Raw genomic sequence first — 26,150 nt, forward strand, 5'->3', positions numbered from 1 at the left:
CCTTCAACAACCTACGAGCTGAGCCCACGTACTTCCCCAGGTCACATCTGGGGCAATTAAACAGGTATATGACTCCCGAGGTCATCAAAGGGTGCAGACTTTCTTTATATTTAAACAGAGACTTCCCACCCCCTTTTAACAGTTGATTCGTAGTGCAACTGCGAGGTTTTCCTCCTGTTACACCTTTCAAACCTTTATGCTGTCAATTTCAGTTTCAGTGCTAAATGACCTCATAGGTCCCAGTGCTTGGGCTTTGGCCTAAATTCTATATTTTGTTATATTCTATTCTATTCTATAGTTTTTAAGACATCTGTTGTTTTAGAGACCTCTATACCTGCTAACATGTGATAGCTGCGTCAGTTTGAGGTCCCAGGTGATTTCAAGGTAAACATAACCTAGTTTGTTCGGCTTAATTGGAGCTTTATTTTTAACTCTCGAAGGTAGAACGCGATCTACCTCAGCTACCGTCTGCTATTAGTTTACTTATAAATGAATTTTAATTCCACATGTACTGCATTCCGATATGTGGAGATAAACAGAGAGAAACATTACTGGGACGCTCGAGAGGTTCTAAGTGGCCACAGGATTACAAGAAAGATGGTCAAAACGGGAAGATTACTCGTCTTTTGTAGTAAACCTTTAATAAAATATTCTTGTATAACCATTTGCTTCACGGTAAATTCTACGGCAACTAACTTCATATTTAACAAGTTTATTATCTTCTGGGTCTCTTCCCAGAACCAGATACGATCAGCTGAAATGGAATTTCTGCTTTCTCGTCTTAATTTTGAATAGGGCTTCCTTTTGTTACCGGTACGTTTTACAATCGTAATATTTAAACGAAGGTCTTTTTACCGTCGTATCCCTCGGCTGGGAACTTCCAAGTCTCTCGAGTTTATAGTTTGGTAGAGAGAGAGTAAGAGAGAGAGAGAGAGAGAGAGAGAGAGAGAGAGAGAGAGAGAGAGAGAGAGACTGCGTCCCTTTCCCGAAGCGCGCCCTTAAAGTTTTCCAGTAACTTTGCCAGTAAGTTGCTTTGGCTATATTCCACTTACTTGAACTATATATTTGTTATGCAAATTCTTTCCCTTCTGCGTGCGTTTAGGGAGCAATGGGTATTTTGTTTGGTAAGAGAATTTCCAAACAGAATGTGAACTCAGAAGTATGTAATTGAACCCCTTTACGGAAAAATCGTAGTTATGAGACAAATACAGACACTTTTTTTGCTCTAGATGGTTTCAGTGGCGACAAACCGTCTGCTTCCAGAGAATAAGCTTTTGACGGTTATCTAATGTCTTTTTGGTAATGTTTTAGTATGTTTTATCGCTTCTGATTTATTAAATTTGTTATAAATAGAATGTGGAAGATGTGCGTTTTATGAAGCTGAAGTAGGGAAATAGAATTATTAATTGTTATGCTTGGTCATCTGTGTGAATAACAAAGGATTTATTTTTGTTTTCCTGATATTTTTATCAGGTGACATAGCAATGAATTCATTAGAAAAGTAGTATGTATTCTTGATTATATTTTCTCGATGATGTTGACATAGAAATAACTGATAGTTATTCCAGCGATTGTAGTGATATGGGCATTCGTTCAGATGCTTTGGAAAATGCTTGCCCTCCCATGAAAAAGTTGTACGTTTTAATTTTGCACAGTGTTCATAGAAAGCACAACTTACCACAATTTTCCACTGCCCTCATTTATCTCTAATAATTTCGCAAGCATTTGTGTTACCATGATGCCAAAAAATAATAAACTGAAAGGAATTTCAAGTACCATATCCTTTGTTGGTCAGTGGCCGAGCGAGGCCGAACTTGGCTGAGGTGTGAAGGGGGTTTTTTGGCAACTCGAATCCCGCCAAATCCCCCAGACAAGGTTCGACTTTGCTCCCAGCTTCAGTTTGCCATTGAACGCAGTTCGAGCAAGGACGTCTAACGGAATTCCGCAGCAACGTTTCTTCCGTGATTGTAGCGTCTCGCCTCCCGTTTGTACTTGTTCTCCTTTCTCGCCAGTGTTCGATCATTTCCCTACGGGTGCACGGTGAACGTTCTCTGTTCTTGCGTGGGGAAAGAACTTGTTTTTAAAGTGTGTTGACAAAGTTTTAAATCATTTTTGTCTGTTGTTCTTTTCAAGGTTTTTAAAAGCAGTCTGTGCAGACATGCTTATCCCACGGGAAAGTTCATTCGCACGAGCCAGTTTGGAACTGATGACTCGCCAGCGCGTGTTAAAAAAAAAGTGACGCAATAAAAAATAAAAAGGATGATTCTTCTTAATTGGTAGTTGTTGTTGCTGTGATACCGAGACTCAACAGATATGGGAAAGTAACTGAAACATTTTGAAAAGATGTGTGAGACAAAGTTTGTGTTGTGCTTGGTCATCATCTTCGGTGAAGAACAGTCATTATAAGTATCACGTTAAAGTTTTTTTTTTTTTTGTTATTGTCGATAGAAATAAATTTTTTTTTTCTGTGGGATGAAATTTGTTTCGAACTTTAGGGCTGTTCACATAGTTAAGATTTAGCAATTTGTCGAGTGATTTCATTTAATGAAGTAAGTTAAGTAATGAAGCGGTGTTTATTTAATACACGCACACACACACACACACACACACACACACACACACATATATATATATATATATATATATATATATATATATATATATATATATATATATATATATATATATATATATATATAAATATATATATATATATATATATATATATATATATATATATATATATATATATACATTTGTATGCGTATGCGTACACATATGTGGGTGTTTTATTACACTCATGCAGGCAACCTCACACGTACGCCCGTACAAACACATACGCATATACACACATACATACATTATATATATATATATATATATATATATATATATATATATATATATATATATATATATATATATATATATATATATATATATACACTCTCTCTCTCTGTTAGTTCCTAGGCTAAATATAACTTATATTATTCCAAAGTTGTATGGCAAATTGTGGATGAAGAAAATCAACGCATACTGTAATGTAATAAACAACAAACACTTCAAATGATGTATTAAAAAGAAATAACTGAACATCGACGATTTCATGCAGTTAAATCAACGCCCTTTAACTCAAACATCTCAAATAAATTAACAGATCTGGAAGAACAGAACCACAAAGAACGGGAGTAGTGTTCTCATATGCAATCATACTTGCAACGTTACTTACCCCGATTGAGCAACAAAGGTCACACTCGAATATGGACGAGGTCAGGCTGGAGCAAAGAAACTGGCCCGGCACTGATGCATTCACCTGGCTCTCATACGGATTCGAATATTCAGTACTTCTCCAAATGGCAAACATGGGGGTTTGTTGGGATGCTGTTCCCATGTATACTTATGTATGCTCATACATATGTACAGAGAGGGCATTTGAATGCATTCATACCGAGGATGGCATACGTAAATTGCAGCCTGCGCCAGTGTTCGGATGCTCTTTGAAGTTCGGTTGCGTGAAGGTTCAGAATTTCGTCTTCAGTGATGTTCAGTGTTTTCGTACATAGTGTCCCGTTCGCAAAATATTGCTCGAAATCTTCCAGAATATTTATGCTTTAGGGAGTTTGCTTTTTTAAATAAGCTTCGTTTCTTAATCAGCTTTATTGAACTGTATTTAGATCTACTTTGAATTCTGTTACATCAGTACCTGTGGTCTGGGCTTGAAGTATGATTGAATTGGCATAGCTGATTTTTTCAAAATTATTTACTTTTCGAATTATTCAATATAAAATCTATAAAATTTAATTGCTTAAATTTTATGGGGTTTTTTTATGTATTGCTCACCATAGATCCCGGTAGTCCTTTTTTTTTAATCATAGGGAAAATAAAATTAAATTACTTAAATTTTATATATTTTCTGTTGCGTGCCACAGATGCCGTTAGTCTTTTATTTTTCAATCATAGGGAAACGAAAATGAAGTTACTTAAATTTTGTGTGTTTTCTATTGCTTTCCACAGATGCCATTAGTCTTTTATTTTTCAATCAAAGGGAAACGAGAATTAAAAATTGAATAAGTTAAATTTTATGTATTTAATGTTGCATGCTACAGATGCCTTTAGTCCTTTATTTTTAATCACAGGGAAAATAAAATTAAATGACTTCAATTTTATAATGTTCTTTTGCTTGCCACAGATGCCATTAGTCTTTTATCTTTCGGTCACAGGGAAAGGAAAATTAAACATTTTTCTATTCCTTACTCCCTGGATTACGAAATTGTTGACTTGCCTGCGTTGGTCAAGCTTGAACAGATCAATAGAAGACTCGTCAAGAGTTATTTCCTGAACCATATCCTGCGATAGAGGACTTTTCAGTTATTTCCGGAACTATATCCTGAATACATTTCCGGATCTGTTATCCTTCCAGTTCGTTGCAGTATCTGAACTACCAAGTTTCATGACTTTTAAATTGTGTAAAGACGATTTTTTTTTTTTTGCGTATGTATTTTTCCTTGTTTTTAATTGGCAATATGAACGGCGTAGAGAAATGCTTTAATAAGAAGAAATGGGATGACATTTTTCAGAAAGTTGTCTGTTCTTGTACTGCCCATTTTTAAGGTTCTCTTACTCTCAGTTGAGTAACTGTCAGCTGCATTTACATATTTTTTTAAGGACTGATCTTTCATCTGCCCGTTTTAAGCCATTTTTTGGGGGGATCTTTCAGCTTCAGTCAAGGAGCTTATAATTAAGTTTTCACTAAATAAGGTCCTTTAACATGCAGAGCAGAAACAACCAGCTGTCTCTTCATATTTTGGAGTGGCTTTTCAACTCATTATTTTCCAGTCAAATAAAAGTTATCTATTGCTTAGTTTGTAGGGTTCCTCTCTGAATAGAGGTTTTTCATGGAATGAATACACACATATATCTACTGTACTTTTTTTAGGGATCCGTCCTTGGACTTCTTCAGCCAAGTAGCATTTGCTTATATCTTATTCCTCAGTTAAGTAAAACTCATCTGTAATTTCATTGATTTTAGAGTTTCTGTTTCGGGTTAACAGTCTTTAACCAAGTAAAACTCGGTTACATCTCCGTTTTTATGATTCTTCTTTCAACTGAACGTTTTTCTTTTCACAAAGTAATAGTTTGGATATATCTCCATTGCTTAAAATTCCACGATTAACCTAATATTTTTCAACCAAGTAACACTCACCTATGCCCTCAATAATTGCAGATCTGTCACAACTTACCACTCTCATGCAAATAAACAGTTCTTTCAGTTTAGCCAACACTTAGTTAGATCTCTAACTTAATATTCTGCTGTCAAGTAATAATGCTACGTATCCGTTTTTCAACGTACAGCTCCTCACTTAATAACATTCAGTTGTATCTCCAGTTTCAGTATTCCTTTTTCACCGTTTCATTCTTCAACACGTAACTATCTGCAGTATCTCTATTTTCCATGACTTCCTTTTCGTCAGCGAGGTACCACTAACTGGTTATCCATTTGTTTTTGGCACCTATTTTAACCTGTCAGTCTTCAGCCAAGAGACTCTCAGCCATATCTTCATTTTTAGAGCTACTCTTGCAATTCCTAAACATCAGCCACGTCACATAGTGACAGCTCCCCATTTTTGGGGTTTCTATTCCAACTTACCAACTCCTGTCAAGGTCACTGACTGAAAATGTAGTGTCCTTTCAAGTCACTGTTTAACCCAGTAACACTCAGCTACGTATGCATGTTAGTGATTCCCTTACTAACTTACCAATCCTCAGTGAGATAGAAGTCGAGAAGCGCATCTTAATCATTTTTTGAGAATTCGTCATCCAGTTTGGCCCTATTTATTTTTTGTAATAAGGTCTTGTTAATAATATATATATATATATATATATATATATATATATATATATATATATATATATATATATATTTATATATTAACTTTTTATAACATTCACAATTGTTCTGTACATGTATACAATTACTAACAGGGCCTCATTCAGACTGGATGGTATCTAGCAGAGATATTTGTTCAAAAAACGTTGCAAGCTTTCTAGGACAAACAGTCCTAGAAAGCTTGAGGTCCTATTAGTAATATATATATATATATATATATATATATATATATATATATATATATATATATATATATATATATATATATATGTATATATATATATATATATATATATATATATATATATATATATATATATATATATATACACACACACACACACACACACACACATATATATATATATATATATATATATATATATATATATATATATATATATATATATATACATATATAAAAACGAATATTTTTCAATTCAGAACGTTCTCTTAATTTTCCGAATATATTACTCTTTCACTGTAGATCATACAAGACCAGAATGTGTTACAAACACTAACACTGACAATTCATTCTCAGTCGTCTTGCGAAAGAACGGTAATAAAGGAAGAAAAAAAAGTGTGTATGTTGTGTTCTTTGTGCTACGCTGCTTGACGATTTATTTTCAATTGTCTTGCAGCGACGACCCTTTTGTTTTTCTATTCACTCCTATCAAAAGGACCCATTGCAATCAACTGTGTCAATTTTCTTCATGGACTTGGACCTCGCCTCCCCTCTTTCGATGCGTTTTTTTTTTTTTTAACTGTGTTTGTGTTTGTGCGGCTGCGTGCGTACGTGCGTATGTTTTACACGCCCTCGCTCGAAGCAAGCAGTCAGGCGAGCAAGCAGAAATCGTCGTAGACAAAGTTATTTTCGTTAGTACTCAAGTGTTGTGAAATTTTCGAAGCGTTTTTCTGTAATTGTGTTTGTGTGTGTTTGTGTCCGTGTGCGTGCGTGTGGTTTACGCACCCTCGCTCGAAGCAAGCAGTCCGGCAAGCAAGCAGAAATCGTCATGGACAAAGTTATTTTCGTTAGAACTTGAAAGTGTTGTGAAATTTTCGTAGGGTTTTTTTTATAGCTGTGTTTGTGTGCGTTTATGTCTGCGTGCTCGAAGCAAGCAGTCAGGCAAACAAGCAGAAATCGTCGTGAACAAAGTATTTTTCGTTAGTACTTAGAAGTGTTGTGAAACTTTCGTAGGGTTTTTTATAACTGTGTTTGTGTGTGTGTTTGTGTGTGCCTGCTAGCGTGCGTGCGTGTGTTTTATACCCCCTCACTCGAAGCAAGCAGTCAGGCAAGCAAGCAGAAATTGTCATGGACAAAGTTATTTTCGTAGTACTTAAAAGTGTTGTAAGATTTTTAAAAATTTTCTTTAAACTGTGTTTGTGTGTGTGTATATGTCTGCGTGCGTGTGTATGTTTTACACGCCCCCACACGAAGCAAGCAGCCAGGCAAGCAAGCATGAACGGTCATGGACAAAGTTATTTTCGGTAGCACTTACTAGCATTGCGAAATTTTCGTAGAAAATGGTCATACATGCGTCATGTTATATTGGTGCACTATTGATGAATCACGGTGTCAGTGGAAGCGAAAGCCATATCTGTGTGCGCTATTTTTGTCTGTTAAAGTGTGCAGTTTACAGGCACGAAGGTCTGGTGGTGGACGGTATGTATAAGTCCTCTGAAATGTTTCTGCTTATATAAGAGGAGCAAATAACAGCGTCTACTGTTTTAGCTATTTAATGCTGTGGGTTACGTAACGTTAATCATATTAAGGCGTCTCATGTTGAGATGGCCATGTAATAAGCTTGTAAATTGCCTGTAAAGGCACACGAGTAACCTCTAAATATGCTATAACTTGATTATGAGTTTACGTGACAGAAATGACGAGAGAGAGAGAGAGAGAGAGAGAGAGAGAGAGAGAGAGAGAGAGAGAGAGAGAGAGAGAGAGAGAGAGAGTTTTTAAAGGTCCACTTATTCGTAAGTTGTATGAAATCCATCAAATAGAGTGTAACGCGAGTGAACGTACAGGCAATCAAGACTTTGGGTATGTCACTAACACATTCTTAGGGAGTGCCCACACTACAGTAGAAAATGTCATGAACACACGTTGGAAACTTATCGTATACATGTCACAAACACGTTGAAAACAAGTCAGTGATTTTAAGTGGAGAATAAATCTTTGGAAAATGCTAGATAATCTTATGAATCTCTGGTGAGGTTTATCTATAAGTGTTGACTTGTATTTAACCTGTTTGTGAAATGTATGTGAAAAGTTGCCAACATGTTTATGACATGTTTTACTACAGTGTGGAGCACCCTTACAGTACAGTCGCCCGGACTGCCAACATGTTGCTGACTTCCATTCAACCTGTGTGTGAATTGTGTGTGATAATTTGTCATCATGTTTATGACATGTGTTACTGCAGTGTGGATGCGCTCTTAAAGTGGTCGTTCAGACTTCCAGTAAGTTGCTGACTTGTATTTAATCTGTTTGTGAAGTGTGTGTGATAATTTGCCGACATGGTTATGACATATTCTACTGAAGTGTGGAAGACCTTTACAGTACAGTCGCCCGGAATGCCAATATGTTGCTGACTTGTATCCAACCTATTTGTGAAATGTGTATGTGATAATTTGTCGACGTGTTTATGACATGTTTGACTGCAGTGTGGACGCATCATTTACGGGCAACGTGAAAGGGGTCACAGTCGTCTTACCTCCTTAATTAAAAGCGCAATATGAAAAAAATTTCACCTCATTTCCCCCCTCGAGTTTCATTCTCGACCGTCATTAAATTCCTTAATCCGTTTCTTACCAGCGTTTATTTCCCTTTCCCACCTCCCTGACTTTATGTTATTTTCGCACTCTCAGGCGTCTTCTTCTTCTTCTTCTTCTTCTTCTTCTTCTTCTTCTTCTTCTTCTTCTTCTTCTTTTGTATCCCTCTCGTGTTATTCCAGTGTTTCTTTAGCCAGTATTTTGGCTTCCCCCATCCGGGTCTTCATTTTATCTCACCGTAATTACTTCGTTCGTCCTTTAACTTCGTTTTCCTTTTGAATAACGCAAAGCGCTGTTAACTTTCCATTAGAAGAGCAAACATTCATTACGGACTCAACCTTTGTGAGTGTGTGTGTGTGTGTGTGTGTGTGTAAAGGTTTTGTATTTTACTTAGCCAGTTTTTACAGAACTATTATAATGTTGAAAATTTAAATTTGAATCTCTACTAGAGATTTATCTCTTTTAGATAGAGTGGTTCGTAGTGGAAGGTTTCTGTTTCCTAACATTATCAGTGATGGCTTTGACAGTCGATGGATTGTCTCTTTTGTATCAATTTTTCGTAAGTTGTATTTTAAAAAGAGATCTGTCACCATCACAATTGATCCCCGATCCTCTTTTCCTGCCGGGTTCAACCAGATTCGCTGAACAGCAGCACCGATATGTGGTAAATGTGCCTCGCTGTCGAACTTCTCAGTTCCAGAGGTCCTCCTTTATTCCGCACACCGTTGGACTCTGGAACAGCCTCCCTGAGGAGGACGTTGTGCAATTGGAACTACAAGAATTCAAGCAAAGATCCAACAGATTGCTACCCTAAAACAATTCCCCTTGTATTTTAATAACTTACTTACATTCTGATCTGTTTGTTTTGCTGATTTGTTTCTGTCCTTGTCTAAAAACTGATCCCTTCTTTCTGTTTCATGTTGCCTTCTGTTACTTGTTTCAAATAAGTACCAAATTCTTTGTAAGCTTGAATTTCAAGTCAGTGGCCCGTTTGGTGGGCTTGTTCCGTATGAATGGAGATCATGATCTGAATAATAATAATAATAATAATAATAATAATAATAATAATAATAATAATAATAATAATAATAATAATAATAATAATGACCCTTTCTGTGCTAAACTATATCGTGTTGGTACAGAGCAGTATGATAAATCATATTTTTTGTACTGATAAGGTGAGTATGTTTTCCTTTATGCTATGTGGCAACTGGCATAGTATTTATTCAGTAATGTATTCAAAAGAACATGGCTGTATACATGCACAGTTTCATGGATGAAAACTGTGTGCAGAAAACTTCCACATTGTGCTGTTTTGTGTATTTCCATTTACAACTTGTCCTGTCCATTATGCAAATTTCACACGTTTTCGTAATTAAAGGGTATTTTTTATGGCTTCGTTATGATTTTGGGTCAGTTATTCATTTCTCCACCTTTACTAGATCTCAATTCTCTTCGAATTGTCTAGTTATGACTTTTCTTGTGCAAAAGGAGAATCACAAATAATAAAATTATGTTATAGAAAGTAATTAAATTTCATATAGCCCACTCATATCCATTAGATAACAGCTTTCTCCTAAAAAAAAAATAATAAAAGAAGCAATCAAGGAGAATGAAGAAATTTTAATTTATATATTCCATCTGTTCGGGCGTTCACGCCTGCACTGAAATAGATTAATGAAGTTACCAATGTAGTAATGTGTCAGTGTGGTCGAAGAAAATTGTCGAAGCACTTTATCTGTTTTAGCCTTGATCTAAGGCTGAGAGATTTTCAAGTCTGTAACCTCTACCGAACATTCTCCCTGGGAATGTTTTGCAATTGGAACTTCAAAAGTTCTGGAGAATTGCAGTGCGTTGCTACCCTAACGCAATTCTCCTTGCATTTTGATACATTTGTATCTATATATTAATATATTAAATTTATTGTTGCATTTTGATGAATGAGATCTCTCTCCGTATTTCCCATTACCTTCTCCTCTTCCTAATGAACACCATATTCTTTGGAAGCCTGAATTTGAAAGTCAGTGGCCCCTGTAGTGGGCTTGTTCCATATGACTATGTTTCATCTTCTGAATAATAATAATAATAATAATAATAATAATAATAATAATAATAATAATAATAATAATAACACCGCACTATCGTATCTTTAGTAGCGTAAACATTTTGTGATCTTTTCTGATCCAAAAAAAGATTTACGCATTTCAGAATAAAACAAAGATATCTCTGAAGGTATTCCAGAGCTTGGAAAATAAAGTTGCAAGACCTAATCAGAGGAAAAAAAAATTCCACGTGCAATGGAGACTTCATTATCTGGAATCTATTCCCCGTCATGCAGTCAAAACAAAAAAAAAAGTAGCTGCTTAGTGCTGCCATCTATCGGCGAGTAGTGCAATCTGGCGGGACTGGGTTGCTGAACAGAAGGCAAGTGCTAACAAGGATCTTAAGACTTCTCTCCGGGCCATAATTATGCAGAGTCACGAACGCCTATATTTATATCTTTATGGTGGTTTTTTTTTTTAGTCTGGGCCCTGGGCACATTACGAAAGATGCAGTTTATATTTATATCTAGTATCTTTACTGTTTAATATACATTTCGCTCATGCCTATCTGAGTGTGTTAAGAGGTTCTTTGCAGCGTCCCTTCGACCCCTAGCTGCAACCTCTGTCATTCCTTTTAGTGTACCTCCTTTCATATTCTCTTTCTCCCATCTTACTCTCCACCTTCTCCTAACAATTAGCTTATAGTGCAACTGCGAGGTTTTCCTCCAGTCACACCTTTCAAACCTTCTTACTGTCAATTTCTGTTCCAACGCTGAATGACCTCATAGGTCCCAGCGCTTGGCCGTTGGCCTAAATTCTGTATTCTATTCTATTCGTAAAAGGTAGCAACATTTGATTATGGCAGGACTTATGCTATAATGAATATTGCAGAAGGTAAAAAGACCCTTCTTATTTAGTTATTTCTAGAGTTACTGCCCCTTCTTCAGAAGAAATATAGATGAAGATTGCCCCGCTTATGTATGTTACAGTAAGACTGTGAATCCAGGGATTTCACGAAATCCCTGAAATTTTCAGGGAATTTGTGAACTCACCAATTCAATAAGGGACATTTGATCACCGAGGGCCTGGTACTAAACATTGCGAAACAGTGATTCGTCTACACTGTTTTGCCGTGTTTAGTACTAACCTCTCAGGGATCAAATGCGTTTCTCCGTGTTTAGTACTAGCCACCAGAGGATCAAATGCACTTAGAGATATTTGATACCAGAGGGGCTAGTACTAAACACGGCAAAACAGTGTAGATGAATGACTGTTTCGCCGTGTTGATTAGTAGCCTCTCGGGGATCAAATGTTCCTAAGTGAATCGGTGATTTTGCGAATTCCCTGAAAATTTCAGTGATTTCGCGAAATCCCTGCTTTCACAATCTTACTGTAACATAAAACAATCACATGACATCAACGAACTGACGCATCGATGTCAAGCGAATTTATACTTGGAATGTCCCCATAGTCGAGGTTCCAACTTGAAGTCGCTGTTGCCACCTTGAGAGAGAGGTGTCAGTGTTGCCACCTGATAGAGGTGAGAATTCCGGGGAGGACAATATGGGCCTTTTAGTAAGGCATTCACGCTGTTACAATGATGCACCATCTGAATGAGTTATCCGACTGGGTGAACTTTCGTCGTTAATTGTATTAAATACCTTTAAGCTCGGTGCGTACGAAGCGAAAAAAAAAATAATGATTTGTTTATCGTTCGCTTTCTACGATGATCTTCACAGCCGTTTGCATAATGACGAAGATAGAGATTATGAAAGTTTCAAATGGATATTGGAAACCCCTTTATCCTTTCTGGAATAAGTTTATTTTTATTTTTATTTCTGTTATTTGATTCTTTGTCAGAAACGGCGCTTAGTCTGTTCAAACGTTTGTCTGTTTGTCCAAGAACCACGAGTTCGAACCTTGGAAAGGACGGGAGTGATTTAGAACCTTATTCTAGGAATCCCATTTTGACCCTGTTGACCTTTGCAGTATATTGGATGCCTGGCCGTTAGTCGACTGTTGTAGGTCGCAATAATAGTTTGGCGAAATAGGCAAAGAGAGAGACCTGAGTGATTAATGCTCCTTTAAAATGACATGCATTAATAGTGTTAACAGTGGCATGGTAAACCGTACTTTCCCCAAAGTAAAACTGTTTATTATTTATTCTCTGTCTGTCTGTCCGTCTCTCCGTCTGTCTGTAAGAATGTAGGCTGTTGGTTTCACTTGTATAATTGCTAAACAATTTACATTACTAAGAAAATGGCCAATTATGTGAATAACAACGAGATTGCAGGTAAAAAAAAGTCAGTGTTTATCTTCCACAACATATATGACCTCGAAAAAACTCGAGAAATGTTGAGTTACGTGTAGGAAGTGACAAAAAGTTTTAATTAGTGAAACAATTAATATCACATTTTGCATTGAAGTAGTCTGATAACATAGGCAGAAAGAAGGGTGCAAGTTTGGTGAATAGGTGTTTATTACAAGTCTCAAGAGGGTGGAACAGCAGAGAGAGAGAGAGAGAGAGAGAGAGAGAGAGAGAGAGAGAGAGAGGGGGGGGGGCGCTGCTAGCTGGATTTACCAAAGAAAAGCAAATTGTAGTGTGCTGGAAGGCTCTTGATAATCGGGAAGCACATAGATGAGTGCAATATTTTCAGTATTTGTAGACGAGTGGTAGAGTGTGTCTGAAGGTGCTGATGTGCTGTTGATGAGCCGTCTGTACCGAAATGTGACGCTGCAGTTCGTTTACTTAAACAAAACGAATTGCAGTTCACTTAACAAAATGAATTGCAATTAACTCCTGCCTTTGCTTCTGGCATTTGTATGTTTGTTTGAACAGAATACTTCTATCGCCTTTCATATAATAAAGTTTCATTGTTTACTGTTGTATTGAGAAGTCCCCCATTCTCAGCGAGGCAGGAATAAAAGAGCAGAGTGGACGCCCAGCCTTGCTTTCCAGGAATCGTTTTCTGATATCCAGATATCCCAGAACAGCCGCGAAATATCTTACTCGGCTTCTCTACCCGAGGTAGGGGCTATTGACATCCCTGTCAACAGCCAAGAGCATCAGTTCGGAGATACTGCAAATTTACTGCGGTATTGGATCTCTGTGCCTGTAACGGGTGCTGGGGTCATGTGCAACATAATGATATTGTGGTCTTGAGCGTACTTGATGGTGAATAAAAAGAATGGAGGCTCTCAGGTGCAGGGTTTTAGAAGGCACTTTTCGCGAAAGTAAAAGAGGGTGGTGGATGAATTTTCTCGTTATATGTTGGCTGTGTTTGATGCCAGTGTTAATATTTGAGATTGTGTGGAAATGAAAAGTTATTGAAATTTTTCCCGTGTGTGCCAGAATATTCATGGAAATTCTCTCTATTTGGTGCCTAGTCTGAAACTTCGCAGCTCTTCACAAAAGTTCAGTCATTTACCAGAAAATCAATTAATATCATTCATCCATTCCACATTTATCCATACCATTTTTAAAAATGTACTCATCACAAGAGTACAAAATAGTACAACCCAATAGGCCAGTATGCTAATGGATATCCTCTATACTGCCATATCTGGAACTTCGAACCTTCACCAAAAAACAAACAAGATCATTTATCCATTCTTATTTAGAAAATGTGCCCGTCACAAGAGTACAAAATAGTACAACCTAATAGGCCAGAATATTAATGGATATCCTCTCTATTTACTGCCATATCTGGAACTTCGAACCTCTTTCAAAAGTTCAGTCATTTGCCAAAAAACAAAGAAGATCATTTATCCATTCCATATTTAGAAAATGTACTCGTCACAACAGTACAAAATAGTACAACCAAATAGGCCAGAATATTAATGGATATCCTCCCTAGTTACTGCCGTATCCGAAACCTCGAACCTCTTTCAAAAGTTCAGTCATTTACCAAAACATAAACAAGATCAATAATCCATTCCGTATATAGAAAATGTACCCATCGCAAGAGTATAAAATAGCACAACCTAATTGGCCTGAATATTATTGGATACCCTCTCTTTTTACTGACATATCTGAAATATAGAGCCACTTTGAAAAATTCATTCATTTACCAAAACACAAACAAGATCATTTATCCATTCCGTATTTATAAAGAAAACGTAGTCATCGCAAGAGTACAAAATAGTACAACTTAATAGGCCAGAATATTAATGGAAATGCTCTCCATTCAGTGCCATATCCGAAACTTCGAACCTGTTTCAAAAGTTCAGTCATTTACCAAACCACAAACAAAATAATTTATCCATTCCGTATATAGAAAATGTACTCATCGCAAGAGTACAAAATAGTACACCCTGATAGGCGATCAAAACCCATAATCCTCAAAGTGACCGGCCATAAACGATTTTTCCTTATTAACTGGAGCCATGTTGGTTCAATGTCTTTTCGGCGGACGTATTCAGAGGCCATCACATTGACATGGGCCATTAAGTGGCCTGGCCAATTAGTATTGGTATACCTGGAAATGTTATGGACTTCGGCCCGTCCATTAGGCTCCTGGAATCGTTGAATCATCAATTTGCCTCCAAGGAAAGTGTCGAGAGAAACTGGAATTGAATTATTCTTGGCCATAATCGTCTGGTACAGCTGTATGAGACAGAAGAGTATTTTTCGTAGATTAGCCTTTTTTTTTTCTTTTGAGATTGGGATAAGTTTCATTACTTTAAATGGTTATATTGCTCTTTATTTTCTTAAGTATGAAAGGGAAGAGTATTTTTGTAGATTAACCTATTTTTTTTCCTCTTGACAATTGGTCGAGTTTCATTACTTTAATTGTTGTAGTACTTTTTATTTTCTAACGTAAAATAATCCAAAACTAGTATTAAACATTTTCAACACTTAGTTTTTTCTGAATTGCAACATACGTACCTGAAACTAAGTTTTTAAGAAAACACGACAAATGTTCCCGAAACTAGTTTCTTATGAAAATGCAACATACGTACCTGAAACTAGTATCTTATGAAATTGCAACATTCGCACCTAAAACTAGTTTCATATGGAATTGCAACATATGTACCAGAAACTATATTCTTATGAAATTGCAATATACGTACCTGAAACTAGTTATGAAACTGCAAGATACTTGCCTGAAACTATTTTTTTATGAAACTGCAATATACACACCTGAAACTAGTTTCTTATGAAATTGCACCATGCATACCTAAGGCTAGTTTCTTACGAAAATGCAACATACGTACGTGAAACTATTTTCTTCTGAGACTGCACCATACGTACCTAAACCTAGTTTCTTGGGAAATTACAACACGTGTACCTGAAACTAGTTTCTCCTGAAATTGCAACATGCGTGGCTGAACCTAGTTTCTTATGAATGTGCAATATATGTACCTGGAACTAGTTTCTTATGAAATTCCAACATACGTACCTGAAACTAATGTCTTACGATATTGCAACATGCATCTTGAATCTAGTTTCTTATGAAATCGCAACATATGTACCCGAAACTAGTTTCATATGAAAATACACCATGTGCACCTGAAACTAGTTTCTTGTGAAATTACAACATACGTACCTGAAACTAGTTTCTCCTGAAATTGCAGCATACATACCTGAAACTAGTTTCTTACGAAATTGCAACTTCTGTATCTGAAACTGTTTTCTTATGAAACTGCAGCATATGTACCTGAAACTAGTTTCATATGAAAATGAAACATATGTACCTGAAACTTTTTTCTTCAGAAATTGTACGATACATACCTGAAACTAGTTTATTATGAAATTGCAACATATGTACCTGAAGCTATTTTCTTATGAAATTGCACCTTACGTACCTGTAACTAGTTTCATATAAAAATGCAACGTTTGTGCCTGAAATTATTTTCTTCTAAAATTGCACTTTACATACCTGAAACTAGTTTCATATGATATTGCACCATATATACCTGAAACTAGTTTTTTATGAAATTGCAACGTACGTACATGAAACGATTTTCTTGTGAAATTGTAACACACATACTTAAAACTAACCTACCTCATATAAAAAAGAGATGAATGTATGTACATAAATTTAAAAACAAACATGCAAATGGGATTATGTGCGATGTACACTAAAGTAAACAGGGCTTTTGTAAAATGTTAATTTAAACGTTTGTTCGAGGAGAATGCTTAAATACATTTTTATTCAGTGGGGATCAGGCCCAAAAAGATAGAAAAGCAAATTGAGATAAAAAAAAAAAAAAAAAAACACCCAGAGTTGAATTGAGTAAAATATACTATGACTGCTTTGTCCCTTCCAAGAGACATCTACCAAATGTAATTCTGTGCCGAAAAACTCGCTTTTATGGCAAAAGGTTGTGTGAATTATACTTATTAAAAATTTGTTATGCTAATTTCTCTTTAAGCTTTTGATTTTTGCGTGATATACAGTGCGTAAAACCTGTGTAGCAGACGGAGTTTTGAGAGAGAGAGAGAGAGAGAGAGAGAGAGAGAGAGAGAGAGAGAGAGAGAGAGAGAGAGAGAGAGAGAGGGCAGGTAACAGCTTATAAAAACCCATGAGATTGAGAGAGAGAGAGAGATATAACAGTTTATAAAAAAAACCATGGAGAGAGATAGAGATATAATTTAAAAAAAACCGTGGAGAGAGAGAGAGAGAGATAACAGTTTATAAAGAAAACCGTGGAGAGAGAGAGAGAGAGAGAGAGAGAGAGAGAGAGAGAGAGAGAGAGAGAGAGAGAGAGAGATAACAGTTTATAAAGAAAACCGTGGAGAGAGAGAGAGAGAGAGAGAGAGAGAGAGAGAGAGAGAGAGAGAGAGAGAGAGAGAGAGACCACTTTATAAGAAAAATCGTGGAGGGAGAGAGAGAGAGAGTTTATAAAAAAAAAATACATAGGCAAGAGGAGGAGAGTGTGAGAACAGTTTATGAAAAAATCGGAAAGAGAGAGAGAGAGAGAGAGAGAGAGAGAGAGAGAGAGAGAGAGAGAGAGAGAGAGAGAGAGAGATGCAACAGCCCATAAAAAAGCCAAACCGTGGTTTCTTCGGTGCAACCCATTCCCCAGCACTGAGCTCTGGTATTGCTGGTAACGCAATACGCATTGCCCCCTAGAGGGTAAAAGAAAGACCAAGCGAAAGAAAGGAGACGAAAGGTATTGGGTGAAGAGGGTATATGAATACACACGATAATGGACCAAACGCAACTGAGGATAAACCTCCCATTTCCATTGTTTGCAATGGTAGGATCTTGTATTGCAACCTTTGCTCGTCCATTGAATGTTTTCGTTTGGGAGTTTCTATGGATAGTGGCTGCTGTCTCTCTTAATGTGTTTTTGCGTGTGCGTATATTCATACATATGCACGGTGGGTGTGTATGTGTATATGTGTGTACGAGTGTGTATATATATGTATGTATGTATGTATGTATGTATATATATATTATGTGTATATATAATTATATATAATGTATATATAACATGTATATATATATATATATATATATATATATATATATATATATATATATATATATATATATATATATATATATATATATATATATATGTACATACATACATACATACATACATATACATATACAGACACATATACACCAGTTACATTACCTAATATCTAATTTTAATGTCTGAATTGACTTCCTGCCTATGTTGGATTCTGTTATCTTGCTATATTGGATTCAGTATTCAGTCTTGCAATCTGGTAGGAAATGAATGAAGTATTTTTGTCTCCTATTTACAAAGTAGCCAGAATCTTGTCTTATTATTATTATTATTATTATTATTATTATTATTATTATTATTATTATTATTATTATTATTATCATTATTATTATTATTATTATTATTATTATTATTATTATTATTATTATTATTATAAACCAGTTTTTTATTCCTCCTATTTATAAAGTTCTCAGAATATTGTCTTAAGCTGCTGATATTTTTTAGTGACCTTTTCCTATTTTATATCGAGCAGGGGTCAAGCAATATCTAAAAAAAGATTTAATGTGCTTAATCTCCATCAAGAAGAAAAGAAGAGAAATGTATGCGCTCCATTTTGCCTTGGTTCCAAAAGCCTATCTATTTATTTATTTATAGGTTATGTACTGGTCACCCATGTGCTATAAATTCAGCGTTTGGAAATAATTTGTTATACAATTTTGGTAACTATAGGTAAAAGGATCATTTCAAATGTTAACTTTGATATTTGAAATTTCTTGAAAAAATTTTTAATCCTTCACTTTGTGTTTTAAATATTCAATATACCATTTTAAATATTCAATATACCACTCAATTTTTGGTGTCATTGCTTTACACACACACACAAGCAGATCTTTATATTTTAAACCAAACTTCTTGATGAATTAGTTAAAAATATATTCATAATCGCCATGAAAAGGGATAAGTAATATTTCATGCAAAATCACGTCATATTTCGGAGTGGTGAAATAAAACGTGAATCTGCAGAATACCTTTGAAATATCAGTGATGAATAAAAGATTATATTCACGAGATAGAAAGCGCTGATAATTTTAGTTCTATTTAAATCTTTGAATAAGAGAGAGAGAGAGAGAGAGAGAGAGAGAGAGAGAGAGAGAGAGAGAGAGAGAGAGAGAGAGAGAGAGAGAGAGAGAGAGAGAGAGAGAGGGATTTTCTGACTATATAAATGTTACATATTTGTTTAGATTTTGCATACTTCGGGAATGTGTAATCACTGAGAGAGAGAGAGAGAGAGAGAGAGAGAGAGAGAGAGAGAGAGAGAGAGAGAGAGAGAGAGAGAGAGAGAGAGAGAGAGATTTTCTGACTAGATAAGTATTACAAATGTGTTACTTAGATTTTGCATACTTCAGAAATGAGTAATGTTCATTGAGAGAGAGAGAGAGAGAGAGAGATTTTCTGACTATATAAATGTTACATATTTGTTTAGATTTTGCATACTTCGGGAATGTGTAATCACTGAGAGAGAGAGAGAGAGAGAGAGAGAGAGAGAGAGAGAGAGAGAGAGAGAGAGAGAGAGAGAGAGAGAGAGAGAGAGATTTTCTGACCAGATAAGTATTACAAATGTGTTACTTAGATTTTGCATACTTCAGAAATGAGTAATGTTCATTGAGAGAGAGAGAGAGAGAGAGAGAGAGAGAGAGAGAGAGAGAGAGAGAGAGAGAGAGAGAGAGAGATTTTCTGACTATTTAAATATTACATATTTGTTGTTTAGAATTTGCATACTCAGGAATGTGTACTGTTCTCTGAGAGAGAGAGAGAGAGAGAGAGAGAGAGAGAGAGAGAGAGAGAGAGAGAGAGAGAGAGAGAGATGGTCTGACTAGAGAAATATGTATTTGGTGTTTATATTTTGCATACTTCAGAAATGTGTAATTTTCATTGCAGAGAGAGAGAGAGAGAGAGAGAGAGAGAGAGAGAGAGAGAGAGGGAAACAACCCTCAATCCACGGAGTGAAAGATGATCCAGTCTGGCTGTTATGACGTAGTCATTTATAAATGTAAAGCTTCACTTCGATTTCAACAAGCCATAAAACGAAAGTAAAGTATTGTAAACATTATTGTCAGTCCTTCAGGGAAATTCCTAGACTTGTCTGCTACAAGGCGGCTTAGTAGACAGTCATCGTATAAAGTATTGGGGAAATGGGTCCTTCTTCAGTGTCCTAATTTTCATTAGTGGAATAAATATCTTTCTATCTCCATCTTTTTATGTTATAGCTTATAGTTAACAAGAAATTTTTTTAGAATTTTTTTTTTAAGTTGGCTGTCGAATAATCCTGTTATCAGTAATGTGCACTGATCATTTTTAAAATGCATTTATGACATTGCAGGAAATCATTACGTGAAGTTTTCGATTTTTTTTTTTTGAAAATGCATAAAATCATTTCACAAAGTTGTCGATTGTTCTTAATGGAAACGCGAGAAGTCATTACATAAAGTCGATTGTTCTTAATGAAAATGCACGAGGCCATTTCATAAAATTGTCGATTGTTCTTCGTAAAAGTGCGTAAAATCATCACATGGAATTGTCGATTCTTCTTTATGATAATGCACGAAATTCTTTAATAAAATTTTCGATTGTTCTTTTTGAAAATGCACGAAATCATTTCATAAAATTGTCGATAGTTCCTTATGAAAATACAAGAAATCATTTTATAAAGTTGTCGATTGTTCTGTATGAAAGTGCACGAGGTCATTTCATAAAATTGTCGATTGTTTTTTATGAAAATGCAAGAAATCATTTCAAAAATTTGTTGATTGTTATTTATGAAAATACACGAGGCCATTTCATAAAATTGTCGATTGTTCTTTATAAAAATGGACGAAATCATTTTATAAAGTTATCAGTTGTTCTTTATGAAACTGCACGAAATCGCTTCATAAAGTTGTCGATTGTTCTTTATGAAAATGCACTAAGCCATTTAATAAAATTGTCAATTGTTCTTTATGAAAATGCTGAAAATCACATCACACAGTTGTCGATTGTTCTTTATGAAAATGCACGAAATCATTACATAAAGTTGTCGATTGTTTTTTTATGAAAATTCACGAGGCCATTTCATAAAATTGTCGATTGTTCTTTATGAAAATGCACTATATCATTTTATATTGTAAATTTATCGATTGTTCTCTATGAAAATGCACGAGACCATTTCATAAAGTTGTCGATTGTTCTTTTTGAAAATAAAAGAAATAATTTCATGAAATTATCGACTGTTCTTTACGAAAGTGCATAAAATCATTACATAAAGTTGTCGATTGTTATTTTATGAAGATGCATGAAATCATTTCATTAAATTTCCAGGAAAAAAGCTGGGATGGAAGCTTTGATCTCTGATATTAGCTTCATTAACTTATTCCCTTTCAATTTTCAAAACGAGTTCGCTCAAGAGAACACAACGTAAAAACGGAGATAATAAAAAGATTGCCAAAACAAAGATGACATTTCTTGTCATCAGACGTAGATTGCAATACCACTTTCATCAGTTTTTTCTTTTATTTTATTTTATTACGACATTCAAACAAGTTCGGTTCTAGTCGTAAGTTTTATGAGGCTAATTCGTTTTCAGAGGTGTCACGTTACAATATGTTATTTGAATGGACCAGTGATTTTCGAAATGTAATTAATTTTGAAATGAAAACGAATGAACTTTTTGTTGAATTGTTTTTCTCCTTGTTATAATAATTTACTGGACACCTGAGTGTGAAACGCGTAAAAAATATTTTATAGACTAGTAACAACATAATGGGAGAATTTAATTTTCATTAAATAAAAAATAGTTTATCAAACAAAAACTTAGTTTATTAAATAAAAAGTAGTATTAGATAAAAAAAAAATAGTTTATACGCAGTGATGAGGCAAAAAAAGTTAAAAGGTCAAACATTGCAATTGCCAAAACAAGCTGTGTTGCTTTTCTGTTGCATAAAGTAAATCTTGCGTTGACCTTTAGAGCAATAAAATTATTTCATAATTAAACACACCACAATTAATTGGTAGCAAATTTATGAAATGAATGAATGGATGTCAACCAAAGATAGTAGATAATAAAAAAGGATAAAGTAAGTAGTAAAATAGGTATCCATAAAGGGAATACTGATTGATAAGGTTACAATACAACAGCACCTTAATGAATGTAGTCAGATGAAGCCTCCATCCCAATCGTATGCCTCTACTGCATCATGTTTCCCGTCGTTAATATGGGAACCTGAGACTCGCTCTCTCTCTCTCTCTCTCTCTCTCTCTCTCTCTCTCTCTCTCTCTCTCACGATTTTTTTTATAAATTGATAGTTCTTTATGTCTGCTTGTCTGTCTCTCCACAATCGTTTTATAAATTCTCTCTCTCTCTCTCTCTCTCTCTCTCTCTCTCTCTCTCTCTCTCTCTCCAGGATTTTTTTTTTATAAATTGATAGTTCTTTATGTCTGCTTGTCTGTCTCTCCACAATCACTTTATAAGTTGTTCTCTCTCTCTCTCTCTCTCTCTCTCTCTCTCTCTCTCTCTCTGCACGATTTTTTTTTATAAATTGTTAATTCTTTCTGTCTGCTTGTCTGTCTCTCCACAATCACTTTATAAACTGCTCTCTCTCTCTCTCTCTCTCTCTCTCTCTCTCTCTCTCTCTCTCTCTCTCTCTCTCTGCCCCCGAGTATCCAGTTACATTCCGCATGTTACGGAGATAAATCGACAGCTCTCAGCAGGGAAGAAGCCGAAAAAGCACGCATTCGGACGCATAAATATTTTGCGCAAACATCCCCACCCCCCCGCAAAAGAAAATACGCCCTGCATAAACGAAATCACTGGAGACATGGGGAGAATATGAAACCTATTTTTATTTCACGAGGAAAACGGAGTTTCAAATCATATTTTTAGAATTTTTATGGAAATGCAATACGCGTTTGCTCTCTCTCTCTCTCTCTCTCTCTCTCTCTCTCTCTCTCTCTCTCTCTCTCTCTCTCTCTCTCTGTGCCATTTCGTCAATATTGAACAAAATAAAGTTTTTCCAATATTCATTTATGGGCGACTCCCTGCAAAAATTGTCATTTTTCGATAGGAGAGCGTTCAACCGGAAAACATTAATCTCGTGTAGGAAAATATATATTTCCATGATATGTGAATAAATAAATAAATAATATATATATATATATATATATATATATATATATATATATATATATATTGATAGATGTATATATGTGTATTAATATATATTTGTGACTGTTGAAATTAACTTCTGAAAATGAATAAAACCAATCAATACGTTGCTATATGGTCCTCAAGACAGTTCAGATCGGGTGCTAAGAGATAATCCTTCTTACGAAGAGCATCTCTCATGTTCGACTTGATCCGGGGATGAAGTTCAGAAAAGACTTCCAGCCATTTATGGCATTCTAAAGCAAAGGCTCTGTTCAGCACCAACAACCAAAATAGACTTTTTAAAGGATTATCAAACAGCTGGCTAATAATCTCCATTAGTCTTGATTGATCAGTGATCATTAATAATGGTAATCACTTCTTATACTACGAACAGTTGACCGTACTTGATGGTAGACTGATGAACAATACAATCTGGAAATAAATGGTGTCTTAAGTAATTGTTAGTCTTGTGTAAGGTGAAGCATTGCTGCTGAATTGTTGCGTAGGTTAGGTAATTACATATTGTTGCTGTTTTGTTTTTTTTTATTTCTTTATATTTCATATCTGGGCTGCTAAATCGCTACGGGGGTCCTGTGCCTTGGGAGTAGGGCATTAAGCTGTTTTCAAATAAAAAAAATTGCAAATAGGATAAATAATAATAATAATAATAATAATAATAATAATAATAATAATAATAATAATAATAATAATAATAATAATAATAATAATAATAATAATTGTTAGCGGCGTCAATTAAGTCCAAAATAATGGACTTTATCATAAGGAATCACAACTGAATTCTTAAGTGTTTTGTAAAATGTTTCAGTGATCGCATCCACCGTAGTCATAAAGATATTAAAAACAAGGAAAGGAAGATTTATGGCGAACATTGTAAATAAATTACAGTTCACAGGGGGGGATTTAATCGTTTAATAGTCCATTCAAAGAAGAAAATTGCGCCACTAGATATAGCTACGAGTAATATGTATATGTATATATATATATATATATATATATATATATATATATATATATATATATATATATATATATATATATATATTATAAATACATATGTATGTATGAATACAAAAGCATGTTGTAGAGGTGAGTGCGATAAGCCCGTTAAATACAAAAGAAAAAAATATATAATATACATATATATAGACACACACTTATATATGTGTGCACGCATTTATCCTTAATTACACAGTAACCCCATGCTAAGCCTCGTTCAATAGATAATTCCGATAAGCCCCTGAAATTAGACAAAAAAAAAAAAAAATAAAAGAACAACAACAGAAGCCTCGTGAAAAAAAAAAACACTTAGAATGGGAAAGATTCACATCTGTTGCACCTCTCGATAAAGGCTGGCAGATCCAATCTCCTTTACAACCGTACGCCGTAACCACATCATGTTTCACGTCGTTAATATGGAAATCAAATGCCCCCTTCCCCCTCTACAAGCTACTAGATCTAGCCACGGTTCGCTAGATACGAAGATTGTTCGATGGAGAGAGCTCTAGAGCTCTAAGACCACGGGAATGCTCCAGTCTGTGTAACAAACTATTTTATTTGATTTGTTTCCCATACGTCAATTGACATTGCTTGAAGTGTATCAAGCAAAGACGATCATGTGGAATATGAACCCAAGTTATATTATGAAATTCTCCAGTAAATTCTCTCTCTCTCTCTCTAAAAAGATTATCTTTTATTTTTAATAGCGTTAATCTAAGGTCGATCCCTCTTCTTTCCACAATACATTTCCTAATACTATTCTTGTACTTTAATGATCTACTTACATTTTTTTTATATTTATTTATTAGATTGTTAATATATTTTTCTTCTTATTTGACCTAGTGATCTTTTCTCTCAGTATTTCCCATTACCTTCTGTTACTTCTTTCTAATGAACACCATATTCTTTGGAAGCTTGAATTGCAAGTCAATGGCCCCTTTGGGCTTGTTCCATATGGATAGAGTTCACCTCACGCGGCGCACTGTAAGCATTACTTAAGGTTATTTGCAGCGTCCCTTCTGCCCCTAGCTGCAACCCTTTCATTCTTTTTACTGTACCTCCGTTCGTGTTCTCTTTCTTCCATCTTACTTTCCACCCTCTCCTAACACTTGACTCATAGTGCGACTGCGAGGTTTTCCTCCTGTTACAGCTTCCAGTCCTTTCTACTGTCAATTTCCGTTTCAGCGCTGAGTGACTTCATAGGTCCCAGCACTTGGCCCTTGGCCTAACTCCTATACATTCATTCATTCATTCATTCATATTCCAGTGCATTTTTAAATTCACTGACTCCTATGTATTCATTCATTCATTCATATGCATTTTTAAATTCTAAGGTAATTTCATTCATGCTCCAATGTATTTTTAAATTCCCAGAACGAGCAGTAACAATTAGTGATTTTCTCCCTGTTTAAATGTCTATAAATTTTATGGCTACATAAAATACACATAAGAGTAAAATTATGGTCATGGGGATCCTCTGCCATTTTCCTGAAGGTGGACTATGAACAGACACATTAACTTGAACACATAATGTGGCCTTTAAAGCTATGTTGAATGCCAAGTTATTGAAGGGGATTTTCGTGTGGATTGCTTGCATTTCAGGCAAATCCACATTTACTGCTCACACTTGGATAGATATCCTGGCGCATTAGCTAATGGTTATATAGATAGGTGCGTTGAAGTGTCTTGTTCATGTATGGAGGTTGGAGTGGGTTGCTGTTTCTGCCCTTAAAGGCCACTGATACAGAATATTATTTGACGTCAGTTCCATTAATGTCAACTAGAATCGTTTGGGGCAGAATGGAAATAGAATGGCCAGCGT

At 35.3% G+C, this 26,150-nt stretch overlaps 1 protein-coding gene across 1 annotated transcript in view; it reads left to right on the forward strand.

The window, feature by feature from the left end:
- The first annotated feature begins 1,911 nt into the window (after positions 1-1,911).
- Positions 1,912-26,150, forward strand: part of LOC136848202 (nephrin-like) — a 423,011-nt gene continuing 398,772 nt past the window's right edge. The window contains exon 1 of the mRNA XM_067120514.1: positions 1,912-1,967. The gene's annotated coding sequence lies outside the window, so the exon portion shown is untranslated. The remainder of the gene's footprint in view (positions 1,968-26,150) is intronic.

This window comes from Macrobrachium rosenbergii, chromosome 18, assembly GCF_040412425.1.
Source record: "Macrobrachium rosenbergii isolate ZJJX-2024 chromosome 18, ASM4041242v1, whole genome shotgun sequence".
Classification (NCBI taxonomy): domain Eukaryota; kingdom Metazoa; phylum Arthropoda; class Malacostraca; order Decapoda; family Palaemonidae; genus Macrobrachium; species Macrobrachium rosenbergii.